This window comes from Phalacrocorax carbo, chromosome Z (genome assembly GCF_963921805.1).
Source record: "Phalacrocorax carbo chromosome Z, bPhaCar2.1, whole genome shotgun sequence".
Lineage (NCBI taxonomy): Eukaryota > Metazoa > Chordata > Aves > Suliformes > Phalacrocoracidae > Phalacrocorax > Phalacrocorax carbo.
Window position 1 is genome coordinate 50,994,602 of NC_087548.1, and position 25,581 is coordinate 51,020,182.

General features: G+C 39.0%; 1 pseudogene; it reads right to left on the reverse strand.

The window, feature by feature from the left end:
* Window positions 1–1,653: 1,653 nt before the first annotated feature.
* On the reverse strand, window positions 1,654–17,119 carry LOC104040936 (long-chain fatty acid transport protein 6-like; annotated as a pseudogene).
* Window positions 17,120–25,581: the final 8,462 nt, after the last annotated feature.

Sequence of the window (25,581 nt, forward strand, 5' to 3'; positions counted from 1 at the left end):
TGGTCAGATGTTGGGTTCAGACCATTGGAATTCCTTGGGCCTTCCTCAAACGTATATTGTGCTCACTATTCTTCCTAGTCCACACACGGCCAATTCTTAAGAGTAATAACTAAGGAAACTGCTTTTCTAATGGATCTCTGCTTATCTCTCTCCAAGCTCAGAAACCTTGTGTCTCATGGAAGTTATCAGTGTGCCACAGATATATGTAGTATGCTGCATTTAGTATGCTGTCCAGTCCTTTACACTTGTTTTATTTACCAGCTTCTAGATCTCAAGCAGCCCATTTCAGTGGCTGTGTTAAGTCTTGTCACACACACTTCTTGTAACTTGAAATGGCAGAGGCACCATGATGGATCTTGAAAGATACACTACATCATCAAGAGTTACAGGCCTTTATGTTCATAACAGAGTTGGTTAGTCAGACTGTTTCTTATGTTAGATAAGGAGCTTTTGTGGGGTGCAGCCAGCTTCTGTTCTGTGCTTCTACAATAGATCAGTAGCATTTTTGTCAGTTATCAGATTTCAATGCATTGTGGCAGTAGTAGCAGTATTAGCAGAGCAGTGGTAGTAATTAACTTTCAGCACACAAGTTTACACAAGCTCAGCACATGCTTAAAACCAAGAAAAAATAAGTCTTGTATTTGGCAAAAAGCTAACCATACAAGCCTGTAAAATGGGTTCCAAATGGGGCAATAATTAGCTTAATATAATAGCCATTTTATTCATTCAGGCAAAAGATCATGTGAATTCAGGGAAATATGCAGTAGAGAGGTTTTATAAATGTGTACCTATTTGATTTTTAAATGTAATCAGATATGTATAGTCAAGGGAAGTACATCCAACAGGTGGGCTATACGACATCATCTGATCTGCTTCTGCCTGGAAAACTTTATAGCACCTTTTAACAGGTTCTAAGTGTTCACTTCCAGCAAAAGCCGGAAATTATAGTAATTTCTGTTCTGTTTTCATAAGAACTCTATTTCAGGAATATGACAATTAGTAAGTAAAGGAAGAGGTCATGTGCCAGCAGGGATGAATTTTTGCAAATAGTTTAGTCTGTGTTAGTTCTGGTGTAAGTTGTTAAAAATAATGGCCACTAAATACTACAATTGTATTTTGACATTGAATATTTATTTTCCATAAAAATATGAAATTAAGCACACATAAAATATTGCAATTAAATATTACATGGCATAATTAACAAACATTGAACTGAAGTCTACATGCAGTGCTTGTGCAGTATTTTTCTTATGTTTCTGACTGCCTGTTTTGTATTTTATTAATGACATTTTTCATCTAATCATTTATGCCTTCTAAAAGCAGAGTCAGTATTATGTTATAAAGGAGTAAAATATTCAATGAAGCTAAGATACCGGTGGCTTAGACAAAAATAATTTGATTTAGTGAGAAATGTAAAATAAAAATTTGTATTTGTGAGCCTTGGAAATAATATGAGCAGATGCAGTGCAGCTTACACAACACACCTAACTATTGTGGCTCTGTCTTATGAAGAGACTAATTCTGTCACAGTAAGACTAATTTTATTATCTTAGTTTCTAGGACAAATACTGCATACTGGCTTTTGTTGAAATAATTGCAGGAGTACATATGAAATTTACTTTCTGTAATGTAGAGTAATTTTGTTCATATGCTTTATAAACATATTTCACTGGAAACCATGTTCTTGTATATCTCTCTTGTCAAAGGAATATAGGAATATGCAGGTTCGTGCATGAAATACAGAGGATCAGATGTAATTTCTGGATTAAATCCTTCATTCACCAGATGCATTTGCTGATGCTTGAACATTGCAGTAATTTGCATAACATTCTAAAAAAGAAATTATTCAAGTAAAGTGCAATATTCCATTTCAGTCTATATCAGTGAAAATATGATGCAATTAATGAATATAATGGATCATACAATTTTACTACAGCACGTCTTCAGTTAGACAGACTGATCTGAGTCACAGGTGCAGTGAAATCTAAATCTAAGTGCAGATTTTATTTCTTATCAATTTGTCTATAAAAGCTACATGCAAGCTTGCAAGTTTCTGTTTCAAAGTAAGCATTTTCTTTATCTTTCTGTAGGGCAACTGATCACAAAATCTGTAGATTATGGGACACTTGGTGATGTTCTGCTGAGAGCTGGCTGATTTTATGGTGCTGGCTTTCCTCTGATTTCCAACCACTATACTGTATTTAAGACATTAAATACAAATATGTTAAATGCCTTCATATATTTTTTTTTGTGTAAGCAGTTGCTGTACAGCAGTTATTCAAATGCCAATTCATGAACAAGTTGGTCTGCACACAGTAGTCAGTGTACGTATATAAAATATATAAAATAGTCTCATTTAAAATGTGGCTTACATTAAGGAAGACATCTAAAACACACTGTTCTTAAGCACTGTTATTACTTGCACAGTGTTTTCGATGTAGCTGACATTTTCTTCTAGTTCTGCTGAATCAGGACACTTGTCAGTTACTTGTTTTTCTGTCTCGATCCGTAACATGCCTGATTTCCTCTTCACACTACTATTCCATTTCCACAACTCCCAGATCATTTAGTCTTTGACTTCTGAGCTGAGACTGCTAATATATTTGCCAGTTCATTCTCTCTTTTGGCAGCACTTACAATAGGAACCACATTTAGACCACCAAATCATTTCACACATACACTGAATAGCTGCCAGATGGTAATAATGTTCAATCATTACCAAGCAGGATTGCTTCAAATTGAATAGCTAGCATGGATTTGTCTTAGTAATTATTTAAAAAGTTGTAATAATAAGAATAAAAAGTTAATAAAGATAAGTATTAAATATTTTAAATGTGTATTATGAATATGGATTGCTGAGATTTTCTGTTTAAATAATATCAATGCTATTTTAATAAAGTCATGTTTTTCTACTTGGAAATATGAGTTTTGACCAAAAAAACCCCAAACATACAGAATGAAAGCCAAAAAAACCCCCCCAAAAACCCAAAACAAAACAGCACAAATAATGCAAAACTGAAATCACTCCCTGGATGCTTTTAGAAACCTCTTCGTAATGTCTTTCTGCAAACAAGAGATAAAGTTAGCAAAAGTCAAGTGAAAAAACCTACTGTCTCAGAGCCTTAGAGTACACTGGTTCTTTGCATCATTGTCCCTTGGCTTCTGTACTTCTAGACTCAAGTCAGAGAGGTTGAGAAAAGCAACTCACTATCTGTCTGGTTTTCACAAAATCAGTCAACCATGGTTGCAAGTCATATTAGAAAGAGCCTGCATACAGACTGCTGAAAAATTTGCAGGACTGATTTTATCTTAAGTCCAATTTTGAGTGAGAATTTAATATTTTTATTTGTCACTCTTGATTAAGATGAACTTTTTCTCGAGACACATCTTTTTTTTCAGAAGGGACTGCACTTCTTGTCCACTCACAAAATGGTGAGTTCAGCATTCATCCTATTATCCTCCCCTAAGAAGTTTTTTAAAGTAACAACACATTTTTTATAATTCTGATTTTTTTATAAAATTGGTTTTATCTTCTTTAATAAAAGTTTACAAATACATAAATGTTCATTAATTAGTATTGATACTATCTTTGGTAGTAAGCTTCCTTCAATTAACTAAAAAAGTTTTTGTCAGAGAACACATAAAAGCAGACAGGTTTAATCAGCTCCACATATATAGACCACAAAGCTCTGTAGAGATTTTCTCCATCTTAATGGAACCATAAAGACAAGTCTGCTCCAAAGATCTTTCCCAGAAGAGGGCGCTGCTGTCCTGAAGCACCGTAGATAGTATAACCTATGTTAGCTGCATTTGAAGATACATTTACTTAGTACAGTAACCAGTTAGTGAAAAAACAGCTTTCCTCAATTCTTTAAACTCTTAAAAATTACACTTCTCTCTAAATGTATACATTCTTTTTCTCCTCTTCTTCTCCAGTCTCACTCATTCTGTTACATTCCCATCTTGTTCTCAATCAGATTTGTGCCTTTCAGACAATTTGTATTTGGGGAAAGGCAAAACCAGCAAATGCTTCTCGGCATCCTCTAACAGCAGAAAGGTGTCTGCTACAAAATTCCAGAAGATCTAATGTGAGGCCCTTTCCTGCTCTTTGCAGTTCATGTTCTCCTCTCCTGCTGGAGAAGATCATCCTGTGGGGAGTACACAAGGGGTGTCATCCTTGAGCTTTTAAGGCTCACATTTAAAAATAATTGTATACCACTTCTGCCTTTAAAGCATTTGGGCACATTTTAGTTCTCAAGATTAGTTCTCAAGTGAGCGATCTCACTGTAAAGTATTTATTTTACTATCTATTGCAAAGAACTAGATATTTCTTTGATGCATTGTCAGTAACAGTGAATAATAATCACTTCAAGAACAATCGCATTCGGAAAAGGTTTTAAACAGATCATGTCATCCTTTTATAAGAGGACACTGTTTTGTGTAATATTACCCATGTGCATCTTCTTAGTCTTCCATTTGCTAGAACACACTAGTTAAAGATGAAGAGCTTTGAAACAAAATCCAGTGTTGCCAAGTTATTAACCACATCTAGGATTTTAAGGTATGAATAGATTATAAAAGCAAAATGTAAGTTTAATTCATAAATATTGGCTTAACTTCATATAATAATAGCAACAGTAATTCAGACTAGTATTACCTTCTGTGTTTCAATTCTTGAAACTGTTTGTAAATTACTACTGCATTCCATGATTGTGGAGACCAATTTTCAGGTCAGACAGAAGACAAATAGAGGTAGGAGGCAACTGATTGTCTTACCATGATTCTCACAAAGCGTGGTTGGACATAACTTGGAAGGAAGTCCACAACATACTTATAAAGTCTTTCTCCGTTAAAGGATTGGCCAGGTTTAAGCACAATAGCTGCCATCCCTGTTCTTCCTTAATAGTCTAAAAAAAATGAAATATATTACGACAAGTGAGAGCATATGTGAGTCTTGTATTACATTTGGAGGGATTTAGTATTGGTCGGAGCAAATATTTTGGTATTGTGAAATATCTCCTCTGTCGTCTCAGACATCGTTGAGTATAAAATACATGATACTTTATATTGGAAAGTTACTTTAGGTGTTTTTATTCAATTTAAAAAATGTCACCAACCTCTTTTTATTAGGAATTTTGTATGGCTGGCAGCTGACTGCTAAGTTTTCTTCCTACCTTGCTTCATTTTAAGACTGGTAATGAATGTGATTCTTAAGCTTGTGAGGTTTTGTTTTGATGTGCATAGAGAGAGATAGCAATAGCCCTTCAAGGACTTCTTGTCAGACCCAACTGTAGATGAAAATGAGATATGCTTTCCAAGTTATGTTATAGTTTTATTTGCATGCACTTGATGATGCCATCTCTCACAAAATAACATATTGGCATTTGACAGCCACCTGCTGATCAACCATTCAGATTACGGCCTTTTGTTAATTTTGTTTTCATATATCCTCTTTCTTTGAATCCATTATGTCTCCCATCTCTTAGTGCTAAGTAGTAGTTTGTCTCTTGATAGCTTCTTCTTCACGTAACTGGTTTCTTTTAATACTAGACTTTTTAAGACTAGACTGCTTTCGTCTGAAGGAAACATAGAACAGCTATTGAGCACCACAGGAAAGTTTGCTGTCCTCAACCTGTTAATTAATGGATGTATCTTCTGAGCACTTTTCCCCCTCATCTTGTAATTTAGTTGCCTACAGTTTATCAGCATGGCATTGTATATTTTTATGAAGCACCATATGTGATGGAGAACATTCCAATTATGAAAAAATACGGTCTAGGACTGTACTTAAAAGATAGTGACAGGTGTTTTCAGACATGTCATCTTTTAATAAACCCCGTTCTACCATTTTTCAGCTGAAAGCCTATAGCCTAAGTCTTCCATAGTTTATAACTTTGTTCTTCTCACATCTGTGTTATGAGTTTTAATTCATCCTGATGTTTCTGCCATTCATTACAAAATTTCAGCATGTCATGTTTATTAAACAGAGCATTTTATTGAAACAAATTTCAAAGCACTGTAGGAAAGCCTAAACTGATGAGTTGATAGCATTTATTTTCTTACATAAAGCTATACATTCTGTTGCAAGAACAGAAAGGACAGAGCAGGAAATTACTATTTTTGTTTTATGTTTTCAAACTGTAGGGAATATCTTACTTTTTATGCTTACACCGTAAACATTAACTTCTTGGACAAAATCCATCATATCAATGATCTCTGCAACTTCTACAGTTGCAACATTTTCTCCTTTCTACCTGTTGAAAATATTTTTTAAAATAATATAGATACTAGCTAACAGATTTTTATTCTATACATGGCTATATGTGATGGAGCACTACTTTTACTGTGGACTACAATTTTTCTTCACTGAGGAGTGTAGGTAGATAAATCCTTTTCTGATCTAGTGCCATCTCATTTGAGACTCCAAACTTAAAAGAAACAGAAGTGCCATTTGACTCAAATTTGAAAAATTATACTGTATCGGTGTGAATTTCGGTGGTTGATTGAGATCCTTAATGTTTCTGTTAAAACAAAACTGATATTCATCATGTTCAAGTCTGACCCATGTCATCCAGTCCTGCATATGTATGATTTTTTTCCAGCTGCACTGGATATACTGTTAACTCTGCACTATACCTGAAAGTCTCTCCCACCCGATCAGTAAAGTAGAGGAAGCCATCCTCATCCATCACTAGGAGGTCTCCTGTGTTAAAATACACATCTGCTTTCACAAACACATTGTGCAGGAGTTTCTTCTCTGAGGCTTTATTATTTCCAGCATATCCAGAAAATGGGGCATCCTGAGTAACTTGGACAACTGGAAGACCAGGTTTGCCTGCAGGCCATGAAAAGGGAATGCAAAAAAACATATTTGCAGTGAGCTATTTAGATCATGAAGTATTGTAGTAAAAGTATTTTGGAAAACTACATCTGTTCTACTCATTGCTACATTTCTATAACTATTTTCTGAACAACAGAAACAGGTGATTGGAAGAGGGAACATAATTTTGCTTCTGTCTCTTCTGAAAAGCTTCAATGATAGTTAAATCTCCATATTAAAACTAGCGATGTCAGATACAATGTTCCCAGAACTGTTAACTTTGCTACACATGGATTCATACGTGTATACACAGACACATAGATATTTATTGTGACTTCAGTAAAACACAGTGCTACGTCTTTTGTACGAGTCAGTTTTCAAGATTTTTCTCAAAGATATTCTTAGCTGTGAGGCCATCCTATTTTCAGCCTGGGAGCTTCAGCTCTTTGAGTAGGAGTATTCCATTCTAAGTAGGAGTTTGGTGATTCTGTGCAACTCTAGGTACTAGATAGTGAAATCTGTTTTGTTCACTAAATATAAATATATGAAAAATATTTTCCAGATTTTGAAATGGTACTATTGTTCCTCAGAACTTTAAAATTGGAAATTAGAAAGCATCTTTAAACATCTGGCCTGAGAACACAGCATATCTGGGTATTACTACGTCCACTTTATTTGGAAAAAAAAACACCAAGAAATCTGTGCAGGAATATGAACAAGGTTTTGCAGGTGAGAATAAAAGCATTCTGAGCCGAGAATATTGATTATGTTCTTATATTATTGTATTTTTGGATTATTGGGTATATTATAAATATATGGATATGTTATTTGGTATATTGGTAGCAGATCCCTGTTTGGATCTATCGATAATATATTTTTCCTCTGTCATTTTTAAGTTATAAGTGTATGATAGGAACCTGTTTCTCACAGAACACAGAGTTAACCCCTGCCCCAAAATATCATAACCGGAACGGAGATATGTGTTAGTTAATAGATAACTAATATTTTTTTCCTTATCCATGGGTGCTTTCTGACACCATCTGTTTTCATCTTTCACAGGTTCTTGTTTCCAGACATCATATTTCAACAACTCAAAAGAATGTAGGAACTCTATAGAAAGATAAAAGTGTGCATGCATACTTAAAACCACACTGTCTTACTCACTTTCCAATTGTTCTGATAAAAATTGCTTTAAATTAATGGGTAGTACCCTATGGACTATGGAATATTTGGAACAGCCTGAAATATACTGACAAGTATTCTGAGGAGGCATTGTCAGAAAAGTTTCATATAATGATAAGCAACACTAAGTATGTACAGGTGAAGTGTTCATCTCCTGTATTGATAAAAATAAATCCATGGTTTTGGAGTATGGTCAGATTCAAATAATTTATATAAAGTGAAGTGAAACAGTGCTTTTGATCAAATTTTCAATTTTGCTCTAAAACTACCATCCGTTTCTAAGTAGAGACTTAACATTACTGGAATGCAAATCAAGAATTTTCCCTGACAAAAAATCCAAATTAAATGTACAGACAACTGAAAAATTGATCCAGCCAGATCTAAGTGGAAACTTGCAGCTCAGTGGTTTGATTTAGGCTTTCATGCCTTCATACCCTGTCCACACAGTTAAGATTTCTAGAAGTTCAAAAGCATTGCCAAGATGTTAATATGGCGACAGGAAGGCATTTTTGGCATCTCAGATTAAAAGCAGAAATAATTTGGAAATTATTAATCTGGTTTTGATGTTTACTGATCTCAATCTTTAGTATCATTTGAACAGTATTTTATTGTAGTATAATGTTCATGATTCACAAAGAATCTACACAAATAGGAAGAGCATTTGAAACTGTCAAGTCATTTTTATGGGTAGAAGATGTGTATCTCCAATGAGAGTTTCAACAGTTGTTATATATATAAAGTTTATAGTTCAGATATCTTGAGATCTGAGAATTTTAAATTTTTTTTTTTTTGCTCATCTTGTTTTAGAAAAGAAAATGTGACACTGGTTTTAATGAGTGAAGATACAGTCAAAGAGTAAATTTGTGTAAGTTTACTCCAGAACATACATCCTAATTCATACCAAAAATAAAATCAAAACTAATTTCTGCCTCATCACTTAATATCTGTAGGTTTTCAGGATTATAAGTAATCTTCAACAAAAGACATCTTTAATCAGTCCTGTGGATAGGCACTTCTGTACAGTCAGGGTTTATTTATATGCTGGGGAAAAAGTCAAATGCATGAAGCAGTAGTTTCAGCTTCTGTGGACTTGTTCTGTATATTTATTCTAGCTTCACAGTATACGTACAGCGAAAAGAGTCAAGTAAGGGGCTAAGAATAAGGTTTCTGTTTCCATGACCAAATTTTGCCTCATCTAGACTCGAATAAGAAAGTTCTTCCTTGTACACTTTCCTGCTCTTTAGAATTTCTGCCTTTCATAGTTTGGTTTGGTGTGGGTTTTTTTTTTTTTTATGGTTGTCTGATTAATTGGTTAGCTGATTTATTTGCTTACATTTACCTTTGAGAAGATGCCAGCATGGCCCACAGCTCCTATTTTATTAGTACAGTTCAAGAAGCTACGATTTCCTTCTGTGGATCCACAGAGTTAAAATATTTTAATTGGGTCAAACCTAATCATAAATTCTTTCCAGACAGCAGGTCTAATACCATTTCCTAGAGCAATGCGCACTTTGTGAACTCTGTCCTCTTCTTTCTGTAAACAGCCAAAAAGAAACATTCTGCAGCTGAGAAAAATTGGGTCTAAATAGCTAGAGTTGATCTGATATTTTCTAATAAAATAATTTTTCTTTATAAATGGTGAATTTGACTACAGTATTTCACAGAAGGGTATTCGTTTTGCAAAACTCAAACAGAAAATCATAAGAATTCTTGTTGGTCTGAGGTTGAAGGATTTCTGTAAGGTGAAAACTATTTCTGTAGATCTTTGTATTTCACTTATGAACTCTATAACTGAGACATATATTACGAAGTTTAAAAGAATTATTTTATCTTGAAAATGTGAATAAATAGGTTTTAATAAGTGCCATTTCCCATAGAATGGAAATTCCTTTCTAAGCCAAAGAAAGTAATTTTCCTGCACAAATAAAATCATGTCTTACAAAACACTTGTGACATGCTATGGTCAGTTCTACATGTAATGATATTTGGTAGTAAATTTTGCACATCTGCCATGTTGCCTGAAAAAGTAGCAGAATGACTTAAAGCTTCTTACCATATCTCATATGATTAGATGCAGTTTTTAATCTTAAATCCAAATTCAGAAAAGATGGTAATCAAATCTGCAGTCAAAATGTAGTTGTTAACATGTCATTGTTACATGTCAGTTATGTTGTTACTGTGGGAACTACTCAAATGCTTATTTACGTATATGTTTTCTGCATTGGGCAGGTTGCTCAGCACCCTATATATAGAACTATAGTCAAGACCCTGCCTATGGAAAAAAACCCACTTTTTCTGGAGATATAGTTGGGACTGAGTGATTAAGTTACTGCCATGGCTGAATGACAGCAGAAAATAAAAATATTTCAGGCCCATAGGAATGGTTTCTTCAAACAAAATAAATGCATTTTGTTTCCATTAGACTGATATGTTAAACTTTTAAAAAAAGTAAAAATATATCTGATTTCCAAATAATTTTAAGGTCATTTCAGAATGGAACACTGCCTAAGAATTACACTGAAATATTTTAACAGAATCAGTATTTCAACTTTTTCACCTTTGAAAATATTAACATAAAATTGTTTTGTGAACTCTGAATTAACAGACAATTTAATTTGATCCAGAATTGCATTTTATGGCAGATAAATTATTTGCCACAATAGGATCAGTGGTAATACCAACTGATCTCCACTTGTTAAAAACAGGAATGGAAACTTCCCTGCTTATGGTTACTGAGGTTTGTTTTCTTTTGCAGTTGTAATGGCAAACCTGAAGGCATAACATGGTTTGATCACACGTATGTGATCAAACCCAATTATGAACCAGTTGGCAGGGTGACTGGGAGAGTTACTTCATTCCTAATATTGTCCCTTCTTCAGCACTTTGTCTTCAGGATGAAATAATGGATTTTTATTTTTTTTTTTTTTTCAAAATAGCTGGTGAGACTCTTTGACTTAAGAGTAAATCTCAGGAGCTTCAGAGATTTTAAGCATAGGAGAAACTGTTATGCTTACCTGGTTTCATCCATGGTATAATGATCTGCAGGACTTCCCTGCATTACCTTGATTTAAAAATATCTTTATTTTAAAAGTTATATGGGTCTCTTTAGAAACATTCCTTGACATACATTGTTCTGTTTGCTACCTTCTGTTTGGTACTGTGTTTAAAATTTAATTCCGTAGGTCACGGATGCTGGGTAAGCTTCCTGTAGACATATTTAGTCAGGGAGTTGTGTCTAGAGTCTCTTTCTACATCAAGAAACCCAGGAGTGCCTCCTAGTTCCCAAAACATGTTGTTTCTCAATTTCAATATGAGACCTAGGCATGCTCTGTAAAAGGATGTAAGGACAGACATCCTGGATATGACCTAGACCATACTCCAACAGGTCCCTCATCTAGGTAGCCCTAGTCCTGGGCAACTCCAGGACTCCTGTGCGCTGGCATGCCACAGCATGACGAGTCTAGATGAAATGTAGCTGGGAGCCTTATTAGCCTGCACAGGTTTCTTTTACTGTGGAAAAACCTTTAGTGGTACACTAAAGGTTTTATGTATTATACTTTGTTACCATACCTGATCTTGACAGGACTCTGTGTTTACCCTGACCCACTTCTGTTGGCATCCTCAGCTTCCTCAGCTCAGCTAGGCCTCTTTCTGTTTTTCCCTCTTCTTACTAGTTGCCAGTTAAATATCAACAGCTCTGTTAAACTGTTGTTATTGAGCCAAGTAATGAAAGTTCTTCTGGCCTTTTCCTGCAGGAGAGACCTTTGCACTAGTTTGGCCTAGCTAATTTTTCCTTTGACTTTTTAATCCATGGGCTACTGACGTAATGGTTGTGCAGACTTGAGCTCTGGCCAACAGCTTTCCTGGCTTGTTCCCTCCAATACCTTTTTGTCTTTGACCCCTCTCCTACATCCGGACCACACAATAATAAGTTTCTGTTTATACCAGCTGGTGGATTCTCTCAGATGTCCCCTTGTCGCTAGTTCTTGCACTAATGTCTGACCAATGCAGTTTGAGATCATTTGAACCTTGTGCTTGTACATTATGTTTTCTGTGGTAAGTAGGAATACTTCTTGTCACCTCCCTTCAGTAACTTTCTAATAGTAATTTTTCTAAGAAAAATAACCAATCTTTCCACCATCATCAAGAAACAAGCCTTGCAATATAATAATATTTTCAGACTTCCTTTTCTGCTGCTGCTCTGTTTGGTGACATCTTAGTTTTGTCCTAAATCTGGTCATGATTTAGTACTATGGCTTTACACAGGTAAGTTTATCATCATACACACAGTCTTGGAACAAAACGTGCCTTTGGAACACCTCTTCAGAAAGAAATTTAAATGAACAAAAACTCATTCAGCAGTTTCAAAGCCATACCAAAATTAATTATCAGCCATTAAATACTGAAGAGAGTAGCCTCCTCCTAAGCAACTACTCTGGAACAGTGTAGTGCAGGTGATTAATAATTTAATCTGGTTCATACTCTCATGTGATCATTGAGTCCAATAAGGCTTTTATGGCTTATACCTTTTCCTTACTGACCTGCAACTTGCCTATCACTCAGATGAAAAGCTAACAAAATTGACTTTACAGAGGAATTTATGTTAGTGTCTGGGCATAGCTGTCCCATCCTGCCAGGCTTGTTTCTGTGTAACCACTACATTTCCTGATATCAGCTTGATTGCTGTCATAGAACTACAAGGAACTCAAGACCCAGATTTTGTATACACTGGAAAAAAAAGACCAAACATTAAAATACTATACAATTGAGGAATAGGTAAATTTATATGACTTATAAAAATCTAGATTTGCTATACTCAAAGCTGCATTTGAAAACAAGAAATTACACTGGGCTGGTTACAGAGTTACCACAGAGGTCTGCTATGTACAAAAACACTGTAACATTATATTTTCTACAGTCATTCCAAAACTGGCTTGCAGAAAATTTCTTCTTCAAAACACAAGTTACTCCTAGGTGATGAAAACAGACAAGGAAATAACCTTTAAAATCTGTCTTATCTTCTACCACTATTGTTAAAAAAGTTCTCATTCTCTTAATTCAACTAATGATAAATTCAGCTATTTAAATAGATTGTAAGATTTCTGTTAAATGTGACTAGTGCAATGGAGCCTTGCTTCTTTTTCTGGGTAATAACTAAAAACTTAGAGTAGCAGAAGCAGTACAAGCAAACCTTTTGGTAATCTCCAGTTATTAGGAACAGGTCAAAGCCTAACTATTTTGTTTCTGTCAAGATTGTACTGGTGTAACTCTGAAAAAAGAGAGCTTGGAATGGGGGAGAAGGTAGCTCTCAGCTTCTCTATTTGTGTAAGAAGTGGTGAAGGGAAAAAAGGCTCAGTGTCTATTGTTTCTGTCTCACTCCCCTTTTCCTGTTTCTTGTCAACTCATCATCCTCAATTTTTTGTTTCTGTAGCCCTGAAGTTCCTTCAAAGCTTTCCATTCCAAAAGCCACCTCATCCTACACCTCTTATGTGTGCCACCTCATCCCTTTTTCACAGTTTTTCTAAGTGTTGTCAGCCAAGAATTTATAAATTTCTCTATTTCTATCCTTTCCAAAATTCCTTTTTGCCTGAATCCTGTTTGTCCCACATAAAGCTTCCCAGTGCCTTCCAAGTTCTGAATCCCTTCTAGTCCACTTGCTCCTATCTTGCCAGTTCCTTCCAGACTCAGGTTCTGTCTCATGCAAGACCTGAAGCCCTCTCAGAGCTCTTCAGCCTCACTCACAAAGCTGTTACCCTACTTTTTCTGTTCCAGGAGAAATTACAGCTTCTAACCTTTTTACACCCTACATTTCCCATCCCTTTCATGTTTCTGTTAGGCAGCAGCAGTCTTGTTTTCAGTTGCTGTAGCCCAGCATGCCTGCCTATGCTGTTGCTGAAGAACAAAGCACTGAAACGGCTTTTAAAACAGTCCAGATATATACTTACCACACCAAAACCCGGCATCTGGGCAAGACTCTGAGGACAGGAAAGAAGGACATATCTGAAAAAATATCTGATTGCTATCCCTTTATAAATAACTCTCATTATCAGAATCAAAAGGGGAGTCTCTGTCGTTCTTTCTTTTCTTCACTTTAATATAATGAAACTAATTCTGTAGGTCTTAAATATGTGACTCAAAAAGCTCCAAAAGACATTCAGTTGGCCTTGTTCTAAAGGTTAATTAAAAGTTCCACAATGCATTTGTAGCTTCTGACACTGAAAATGAAGCTTGATTTCTTAGATACCTATGTAAATGCTCTTTAGACTTTTGGTGTAGGATACAAATATGATTTCAGATTAAACCTGCAGAGCATACGTAGTGGTATTAGCAATGCACAGACCTCAAGTCATGTTATGTTGGATATATGCAACAACTGGTGTATATTCTAAGCTTCAAAAACTATATATATATCTTAGATATTGTTTGCAGATTGGAGAAGGTGATAAAAAAGAGAAAATCACAAAAGTCTATTGGTAGACATGATATTCGAGTTACTCACCAAATAATAAAATGTTAAGCATTCTCAAATTAATGAAAATTCACTAGAAGGCAAATATTACCTAATTCAGTGCATCCACCAATGCCAAGAAGAGAAGCACTGATGTGTACAAGGGAAGAGTGAGATACATAATATCCTGAGAAACTGCACCACACTGAGCAAATGCTGAGCAAGCAGATAGAACTCTTAGATGAGTGATGATAGCAGCTTTTGGGAAACCTGCCAAAGGGACAAGAGCACATAATTATACCGCTTGCACTAATAATTTTGCTGCAAACAAAATTGTTTGGAACGTACAGAGAGAATTGTCTTTTCTTCTGAGTCTTTTCTTGTCCTGTCCTTCAGTCTTTACCTCCTATCTCCTTAGTCTCTCAACCTCTTCAGTCTTTTTGCCTGTGAGGTTTTTAATCCTCTCATCTGCTTTGTCTGGGGAGAAAGTCCATACCCTTCACACATGAGTGCAGGCCGACTGCACACAGTGATTCCTCATCACAAAATGAGAATGGGAAAGGTTCTGAAGAGCCACTGTGCCACTCTGGTGCTATTTCCAATAGGAACAACTTTTACGAAGTTGTATGGCTTGACTAGAGGAAGGATTTCCCTTTCTTTCAGATCAGTCTCAGAGGAAAAGTTTTCTCCCAAGGCCCAAGAACTTGTGCTGGCCATATTTCTTTTTAGTATAGACCTGTAAAATTCTGTCACTGTGGAATCTAAGCAGCTGTTAGAGACTGACTTTATTGGCCTTATATTTTAGAAATAAAGTTCATCTATGGAATATCTATATGAAAGTTCACTAAGTGGAATTACACCCTTGTTATGCCAAGGCAAAAATGCTTTAAAGCGTACTATGCTTTTAACTAAATGAATTCCTCCCTGTTTTATCTTAAAAATTCAAGTTCTTTTTGTGTGCCTGTCTTGTTGCTAAATCTATACCACCTTAATTTTCAGAGAGCTGCAGTTGCACTTTGTGAGTACACATCCTCACCTGTATTTCCTGATGTGAAGATATACATAGCTGTGTTTCTTCTGTTAGTGATAACTTTAAGGTGAGATGGAACAGGGTGATCTGGCACCTTGTCTAGTTTGGCTGGCATAGTGTGAACATGCTGGAAAGGAGAACTGGTGCTCATCAGCCACACAGCAACATTATTTTCCAAGAGATGAAAAATAAATTCTTTCTCTATTGATTCCAAACAATCTACCAAGTTAAAAAACATTATATGCTTATTATTAAAATAATTACAACTACAGACCTGATTACCTGCATTGGAATTCTATATCCTACCACTGTGTACAGTGAGCCTACCACAGCCTGCAGCTGGGCAAACCCACCTTTTGGACAGTGAAAAAAAAAAAAAATAAAAAAAATGTTTAATTTCCCTATACTTCTCACATGGCTTTAACTGTAATAGGTAAACCCCCCTGATCTTACTTGGTGACGCTAATATATACAATTTAATTTAATTGGTATGTTATAACACTTTTTTTAAAGCTTGGTACACATACCAACTAATGAGCCCTTATGGGTTCATATGGAACTATGGAAGTATTGCCAACCTGTATTAAAGATGGGAAAAGAGGAGTAGGAAGGTTAAATAAATTGCCCATTATTACACAGTGTGCCGGTAAGAAGGCCAAAACTGTAGCTCAACATGCTGTACTCTTTGCTTCAAGCAGTGGTACCTTGGGACCACTACTTTAAAGTAGTTCTAAAGTAACCATAAATTTGTATGTGAAAATATTGACCTTTTGAATTTGAAGGAAATGACCACTAACAAAGCCAATCTGAGTCTTCCTGTAGTCAGTGGAGTTGCATCTACATAAGCCAATAAATAGTCATGGAAATGAGATGATGCAGAAGTATCTCCCCAGCGGTTCACTTGCTGACGCATGATTGTTTCTGCTGGAAAGTTGTCCAGTACTTGGAGAGTTTCAGATTTAAGCATTTTATTATACTAATTAATTCTACATATTTTTTGTGCTTTTACACTTGAAATATAAACAACTCTTTCTCCCCTCTCATATAGCCAGCATATGTGTATGTATATATGAAGTGCTTGCAGCCTTTAATGTCTCTGATTTTCTATTTTTGATAAAAAGCACAAAGCAGTAGAAAGTCAGTAGTAAGTCAAACACAATACAGAACTTACCTTCTCCTATCACTAGTGCTTTTGCTGCACATGTATTAATGCAGTGCAGGAGAGATCAAAGTGGACGTTGAAGTTGAGAAAAGCCACCACACAGCCCAGTTTGGCCAGCCCATACCAGACATGGATGACATCAGGTCCATTAGCCATCACCAGGGCCACAGTGTCGCTTTTTTTCAGATTCCCATAGCATAGGAAGACCTGTGCTACCCTGTTACTCTTCCTGTCTACATCCTGATAGGTGTGCACCTTCCCTTCATAGATGAGACATGACTTGTGGGGAATCTTTCCCACTCTCTGCATGAAAAGGTCAATTGTGGAGAGATTTCCATTACTTGCCCATTTCTTTACCATTGCTTTTAACCTCTTCCACCTCAAGAAGTAGATCAGATCTTCCCCAAAGTATGGGAAAAAGATCTTCAGAGAGACACACAGCACCACTACTCCTCCAGCAATTGTCCAAAGCCACATGCATAGCATGCTGGGGGGGGTAAATAATAGATTAGCTATTTCAGAGATATAAAATAGAATACATTAATATAATTAATAATGAGTTTTAAGACAGAGACTGGAGGTTAATAAGCTAACTACAATTCCACTAATTAATTTGAGAACTTTTTAAAATATCATATAGGGATTTACTAGAATATAAAGGCTCAGAACAATAGAAAAAAGAAAGTGGCAGCTTATAAGGACAGAGGAGTTCATTCAGAGTAAAGGATGTGGCCAGGGTGACAGAAGAATGAAAAATACCTTGACAATCAAATACAGGATGGAAATTTAGAAATACAAAAAGCATCAAAAGAACAAATAAAAGAAGGTATAAACTCAGGAAACAATTTGATGCTTTTTGGTTTTTTTTAACTTGGAGTCAAAATTTTGTCTAGATTTTTTATTGTACCATAGCAAATCATAAAATAGATGGAAGTAAACAGTTAAATCATACAGTGTCATATCTATATTATGGAAGTATGATAAGTGTCATGCATCTGTAAGAAGCACCAAATATTTTCTTTTTTGCTTCCTGAGTTGTTTTTTCAGTCCAATAGAATTTAAGACCATCATCTGAAACAACTTTAGTCTTCAGTGCTGTTTCAGGATTAAATTAGGTTCACCCTTTTCACAGCTGAATGTGCATGGGAAGGCCCACCAGTCTCTTGTTTTAGAATTGTTCGAGCAAAATACTGTTCATGGGGCAGAAAAATTAAATATAAGTTAAGCAAAGGAAATGAAAGGAAACATATAGAATATATAGATGGAGAAGAAAAGGAGTAAATATTAGGAAAGAGTAACTGTGAAGAAAGAGTATGCACCTCTGAGTGAGACTACAGTCATACAGTCAGCTGCAGACCAGAAGCCATACTGCCAGGACCTGCCCTAAGCCTGGAATGGCAAGCCTGATACCTGCTTTTGGCTGCAGTTTCCTGGCAGTACCACCTAGCTTGCTTTTGATTACTGGACTTTAGGATTCTCCAAACATTCATAAAAAGTAAATGCACAGGAATTTAATCCACACTCCAAAGTAAGGAGCTGCTCAGGACAGTGAAATATTTTCTCATATCTAGACAAACTCAAGACACTGGGAAAAATAATTATTCACACACTGTGATGAATAACTTAGAATTTAGCTGTAAATGTAAACAACTCAGTTGTTCCTGATCCTATCAAATGCATGCTTAGTTTGCAGTCTAAGCAAAACCTTGGTATTCTTACAATATTCTTACAATTCTTACAATGCTGTCAAATTTTGGCATGGTTTGGTTTGGGGTTATTTTCGTGAAGGCCCTCTGTCAAAGTAAGAGATAATCACTTAAAATGTGACTGTGTTATCTCTTCTTTGCGTTCTCTTCACCAAGGTTCACAGTGGAATTTTTCTGCATGTGTATCCAGATTTGTATCTCTGCATGGTCAGAAATAAACTTACTAATTCCAATGAGTCAGTATGCTCTGGGATATTTTCCCTGAAGTCTTGGAAAGGGCATTTAAGCAATTAGCTTGAAATAACTGAGTAATTCCTTCAGCCTTTTTTTTAATTAATGGGTAATCTGGTATTTCCAGTCCTTAGTCTTTATTTGTTATCTGACGAGAGTAATTCTGTGCCAAAAATTATTGTTCTAATGAAAACTGACTGCTAGCTCTTCTCAGTCTGAACTCCCTTTCCCTTTGCCTGGCTCTGGTCCGGGGTCTTTGGTCTGGTTTGCTCTTAGAAAAAGGGAAAACAAAACAATGGATTTTCCACCTCAGACTCAGAGCTCCTACATGTCCACAGCTTTGTGGGAACATGCAGAGTAGCTCTGGGAGGCAGGGGATGATCTGGGGAGAGAAGGACCACAAGAAGCCTTCAATCAGTTAAAGAGCAGGTAAGGCTATACAGAAATGATCTCCAGTCCCAGGGGAGTGTAAACAGCCCTGTGTGTTGGCCCTGATATAAAGTTCATATCCTAGTTCTCTGAGGCATCTGAGACGTCTCTGAGATACATGAAATGCATAGCCTTTATGTAATTGCCCTTATAGTTAATATTACAAAGACCCTAGAAGTACATAGAAGACTAAGTATCTCTCATACAAACTTTAAATAGTGATCCATCTAGTTGCCCAAATTTCTGCTGTGGAAAAAATCTGTTTTCAAGATAGCCTTTAACAGCCTTTTAATAGCTGTAGTGATTTGAACAGTTGCAACATAGCCTCTGCTTTGAAATTTGGAAATACAAAACTGCAACTGAATTCAAGAAAATTGGTCACCAAACTCACTGGTTGTGGTTTGTCGGTTTGGGGTTTTGTGCTATAGAGTCAGAAAGTGGGAAAAAGTTGCATCTTGTTTACTTACTCTCTCTGTTTTGTTCCTCTTTGTTTCTTTTCAGCTTTTCCTCTGCAATCACAACAATTGAAAACATCCCCTTTTAATGAAAACTGAGACTCTTAAGTATCTCTTGGTATTTAGAGCTTGAGCTTGAAGTAAAACACAAGAGACTAAGAAAGTAGTCAATGATATAGAAATGTACAATTAAATATTTTTCAGTATTTAGGCAACCATGTGAATAATGACAAACAGGAAAGGTTTCCAAATACAGTGAGGCCAAACACTCACTGTTTTCCAAGTCATCTGCCAGCTTTTTCATTAAAATGACATGCTACCTTTTCTAAAAGCAGTCTAATCAATAGGCAGCAAAAGTTCAGTTCTGAAGCTCACCATACTGTTTAATTAATAGGAATAGATTAGCGTGTTTACCTGACTGAGGCAGAGACACAGAGAAGACAACTTCAGAAAAGTGTAATGCAAACAAATAAAGGAATGAATCTAATTTGACTTCAGATACATATAGTGGACATTGGTTTGGGTAAATAATAAGAAATTACCTGTAAAAGAAATGCAGACATTATAATTCAGCTAAGTTTATAACCACTTTTTTCCAGCTTCTGCATGATAAGTAAACAAAAATTTTCTTACCAACTTTTTGATTTTATATTTTGATTAATGTCCTATATTCAGTAAGATCCTTTCTGCCTCTGTGTATCATTCATAGGAAGGTTGCATGGGTGATCTGAATATGTTCATTTTATCCAAGCAGATGTTCTCTTGAAGTTCCACACCTGTAGTGTTTCACTGGGAACTGCATGCCTGGACATAGAGCTAAAAACTTTCTGTCTCCTGGATGACCTAGATCTCCTGTTCTGTAGTTCCTCAGCTTTTTATCTATCTTCAAGCCTGTGGGTGAAATAGAATCGGATATTGTATCTTGGGACAGTGTGTTTGCTGACTGTATTGAGAGTTCATTGTTAAAAGGTAAGTCAGTTATGCTCTGTTGGATGTATATCCTTAAAAGGACCATAAGCAGCCAGACATGGAGTTATACCAAGGGAAAGGACTGATCTGTTGAAATACCTGTTTCCGTGTAATAGAAGAAGCTTAGTGATGCTTCTGTATACTCCTAAATACAATACATTCAATATACAGCAAACATTTCTGTATCATTTATCTCACATTGTCCTATATTCTTTGCAATGGGTACAAAAGCCTTATTAGGTTGAATAATATTTTCTGATTTACACATTTTTTAAGCTCAGTCATTCTAACCTCAGAGGACCTTCTTGTTATAGAATGTAAATGCTGAAAAAGGACACTGTAATATATGTCACTAGCGGCCTAATTGACTGAAGAAGTAGGTAAGACGAAATGAATACAGGAAGGCATATACACTGTTGGGTAAAATTTAAAACATATGGACCAAGTCTTTAATTTCAGAAACTCAGAATTACAAGCCAAATAGCTTTTGAAAAGGTTGCTAAACACACATGGGTTGGCTGCATTCCTTTTTGTGTACTTTTCAATTTTTTATAAGAAATGTCTTCTATATTTGCATGAATGTGTTCTGAGGCATAATTAGGGTATTCAAGTTTTAGAAGATCTGTAGGCAGTTACTTTTTTCATACAATTTATTTTACTGAGTATCACAGAATCACAGAATGGTAGGTGTTGGAAGGGACCTCTGGAGATCACCTCGTCCAACCCCCCTGCTTGAGCAGGGACACCCAGAGCAGGGGGCGCAGGACCGCGTCCCAGTGGGTTTTGAATGTCTCCAGGGAAGGAGACTCCACAGCCTCCCAGGGCAGCCTGTTCCAGTGCTCTGGCACCCTCACAGTAATGAAGTTTTTTCTCATATTGAGGTGGAACTGGCTGTGTTCCAACTTGTGCCCGTTGCCCCTTGGCCTGTCACTGGGCACCACTGAAAAGAGCCTAGTCCCATCATCCTGACATCCACAATTTAGATATTTATAGGTATTGATGAAATCCCCCCTCAGTCTTCTCTTCTCCTGGCTGAACAAACCCAAGTCTCTCAGCCTACATTGATCTGATCCCCTCTGAGCCTTCTCTTCACTAGGCTAAACAGTTCAGAGCTGCTGGCTTGGCACTGCTTTTGCTAACTCCTGCAGCCTGATTCTCATAAGGGAGATGCTCCAGTCCCCTAATCATCTTGGTAGCTCTCCACTTTACTTGCTCAAAGAGTTCCACATCCTTCTTAAACTGGGGCCCCAAAATTGGACACAGCACTCCAAATGCGGTCTCACTAGGGTGGAGTAGAGGGGGAGGATAACCTCCCTCGATCTGCATTCAATCCTTTTAATGCAGCCCACGATACCGTTGGCCTTCTTGGCCACAAGGGCACATTGCTGGCTCAGAGTCAGCTTGCTGTCCACCAGCACTCCCAAGTCCTTCTCAGCAGAGCTGCTTTCCAGTATGTCAGCCCCCAGCCTGTACTGGTGCATGGGGTTGTTCCTCCCCAGGTGCGGGACCTTGCACTTGCTCTTGTTGACTTCCATGAGGTTCCCCTCAGCCCAGCTCTCCCGCCTGTCCAGGTCTCGCTGGATGGCAGCACAGCCTTCTGGTGTACCAGCCACTCCTCCCAGCTTGGTATCATCAGTGAACTTGCTGAGGTTACATTTGAATAGATTTAATAGAATATTTAATAGGTTACCTTATTTAATGTGATTAAAATATATTATTTAAGCTTATAGACTCTTCAATTCACATACTAAATTCTTTATTTACTCTATTTGAAAGACATAATTCTGGGCTGGTTGAATGGTACGCTGGCACTTTATGGAAGGATTGGACTATCATCCTGGCTCAAGGAAAAGACAAAATATGCTGTAAAGGAGAGAACATGACTATGGAGCAGATTGTCTGAAAACATGAATGACCTGATAGAGAGCAAGAACATGAATCAAGAGGCTAGGAGTGACGGTCAGGCAGAAGAAAGGTATGCTGTATTTCTAATAATGGAAGTAGAGATGTATTATTTTATTGTAGTTCTTTACTTGTGAATAATTTCTTTTAAAGGTGATGGGGTTTTTTTATCCTTGAAGGCAAGGACAACACTGGGAAGTACTCACAAACTAAGGTCAAAACAACTGAACAGTTTCAGCTGAAATAAAAATTACAGAGCAACAGAAGAGAAATTATTTATCCTATAGCATATTGGTTATGGGCCTTTCCTAGCAGTTCTAGATCTCAGTACATTTACTTACTAGAAGGAACTGCACCTCCACCACATATCCTGGTAGGCGGGGATGGGGATGGCTAATAAGTGTCAGCAGAGCAGAATTGTACTACTTTACTTCCTTTATATAAAAAGTTAGGTAATTGTAATAGATTCTTGACACAACTCAAATACTTTCACAGAATGAAAAAAAGGTTGAGGTTCGAAGGCATTTCTGGATGTCATCTTGTAAAGGCCACCTGCTGCAGTAGAGACAGCTAGAAATGCTTACCCAGACTGATGTTGAGACTGCTCTTCAGTACGGATCCTCCTCTCAATGGACACTGCTGGAAAGAGCAGGAGTGGCCGTGGCTCTCAGTGATGCAGTCCGTACCTGGGCTGGGTGTGGAAAGACGTGCCACAGCTGCCGACCATCCTACTGCTGCTCCTCCTGTCCCGTGTGGGTGACAACAGGGGCATGGAGGGGGCTGCTGAGGCTCTCAGAAAATCACTGTCTGAGGTGCTGGGGCACTCTTCCTGGTGGTCTTGTAGGTCCTCCATGATGGCTGCTGTTGATGACTCCTGCAAGAACATCAGTCCCAGCTGCTGTTCCAGCCAGCACAGGATGTGGGGTGATGCAGAGAGCAGCACCAAGTTGTGACTTAACATAGGAGGAGAATTTATGCACTGCAGTAGTGTGGCTAAGAGACATCAGTGTCGGCTTGTAGGAGATCAGAGCCCCAGGGTGTGGTGAGGAGGAGGCCAAGTCTGGGGTGATGGATGCTGCGTCAGTAGCAGCCTTGGAGACCCCCAAGCTGGAAACATCTGCCCCGGGAGCATCTGCAGAGAGGTAGGCCTGGAGCTGGGCAGCACTTGCCTTTGGGCACTTGATTTTCTTGGGCAGAGCTGGACCTGCATGCTGGCACGTGCCTTCAGCCGCTGGCCTGGCCCTTGTTTTGGCAGCTCCTGGGGCCTCGTTCTAGCACTGCCGGCAGCATGACCACCTGAATTGCTGAGAGGAGTCTTGGGAGCTCCCTGGACCCTCCTCCTCAGGGGTCACCGTGGCCTTGCAGGAAGCTGTCTCTGCCCCGTGTAAGAGTAGAGGGACCTGCAACGGCCTTCCCCCGCTCCTCCTGCCACTCCTCCTGCTCCCTGTAGGTGGGAACTGGGGCATTGAGGGGGCTGCTGGGATCCCCACAAAAAGCAGCAGCTGAGGTGCTGGGATGCTGCTGCTGCTGGTCTCGCGGAGGGCTGGTGGAGGGATCTGGGCCCGGGGCGGGAGACCACCTATGGGAGGCAGCAGAACGAGGGGCAGATGTGGGGCTGCCCTTGCACTCCTCAGCAGCACAGCCATTTTCAAGACCAAGCGCTAGGTGAGCTTCCCTGCTGCAACAGTGCACGGGGACATTGATGAGCTGTGACACGAATGTTGCCACGCAAATATGGAGGCTCTCCTGCAGCATGCGGCAAAGGACCTCTTTGTCCCTCCTAAGCAGTCCCGGGATGCAGAGAATGAGGTCCTCCAACATGGCTGACGTTGAAGACTCCCACAGGAGCATCAGTCCCAGCTGGTCTTCTAGAAAGCGCAGGACGTGGGGTGATGCAGAGAGCAGCACCAAGTGGTGACTCTGCGCTAGAGGAGATCACCTTCCACGCACTGCTGCCAGAACTGCTCCTCATGCAGCCAAGGACACCACCGTCAGTGCTCCTTGTGGCAAGGGCACACTGTTGGCTCACAGTTGACTTGGTGCGTACCGGGACCTCCCAGGCTTTTTCCGCAAATCTGCTTCCCAGTGGTGCAGCCGGTGCATTTGCTGGTGCCTGGGGTTGTCCCTCCAAAGGTGCAGGGCTTCACGCCTCCCCTTGCTGAACTTCTTGTGGCTCCTGCCTTGGCAAGCTAGGCCCCTGGGGCGATGCAGGGAGCAGCACCAAGTTGTGACTCCACTCAGCAGGAGGAGGGAGTTGGGTGCTGCAGTAGCGAGGCTGCAGCCATCAGTGCAGGACTGTATGAGAAGAGAGCCCTGGGATGTGGGCAAGGAGGTTGTGGTGAGGAGGAGGCCAGGCCTGGGGTGATGGGCAGTGAGGCACGGGCTGGCCCTGGAGACCTCGTGCCTCAAAACAGCTGCTCTGGGACCAGCTGCAGAGAGGCAGGCCTGGATGTGGGCCGCCCTTGCCTTTGGGCACTTGATCTGCTTGGGCAGACCTGGACTTGCAGGCCGGCACAGGCCGCAGCTGCTGGCCTGGTCTCTTTTGGCAGTTCCTGAGGCCTCGTTCTAGTGCTGCCGGTGGGATGGCCTCTTGGAGGGCTAAGGGTTGTCTTCGGTGCCCCTCTGGGCCTTTCTCTTTCCAGGGCACTCTGGCCTTACAGTGGTGCATTCCCTACCACAGGTGGGAGTGGAGGGATATGCCACAGCCTCCCCCCAGTCCTCCTGCCACTCCTCCCGCTCCCTGTAGGTGGGAACAGGGGAATCGAGGGGTCCGCTGGGACTCTCATGAAGAGCAGCATCTGAGATGTGGTGACGGTCCTGCTGGTGGTCTTGCAGAGGGCTCGTGGAGGTGTTTGGGCTGAGGACAGGAGACCCCCTTTGGCGGCAGCTGTACAAGGGGCAGCTGCGGGGCTGCCCTCGTCCTCCTTGGCAGCACGGCCATTTTCAAGACCCAGCACTCAGTGAGCTTCCCCGCTCCATCCTTTCACGGCGACATTGAAGAGCTGCCAGACAATATTCTCCACAGGATTCCTGAGTGTGTCCTGCAACAGGTGGACGATGACCTCTACATCCAGCCCAAGGAGTGCCAGGACGCAGTGGATGAGGTGCCCCACACAGCTGCCATTGAAGGCTCTTCTGTGAAGTTCATTCCCAGTTGCAGTTGCAGGCAGCGTAGGAAGTGTTGGAGGAGAGCTGGGTGGTCACCAAAGAGGGACGCCCAGGCGTTGGGCTGGAGGCCACCCACTGG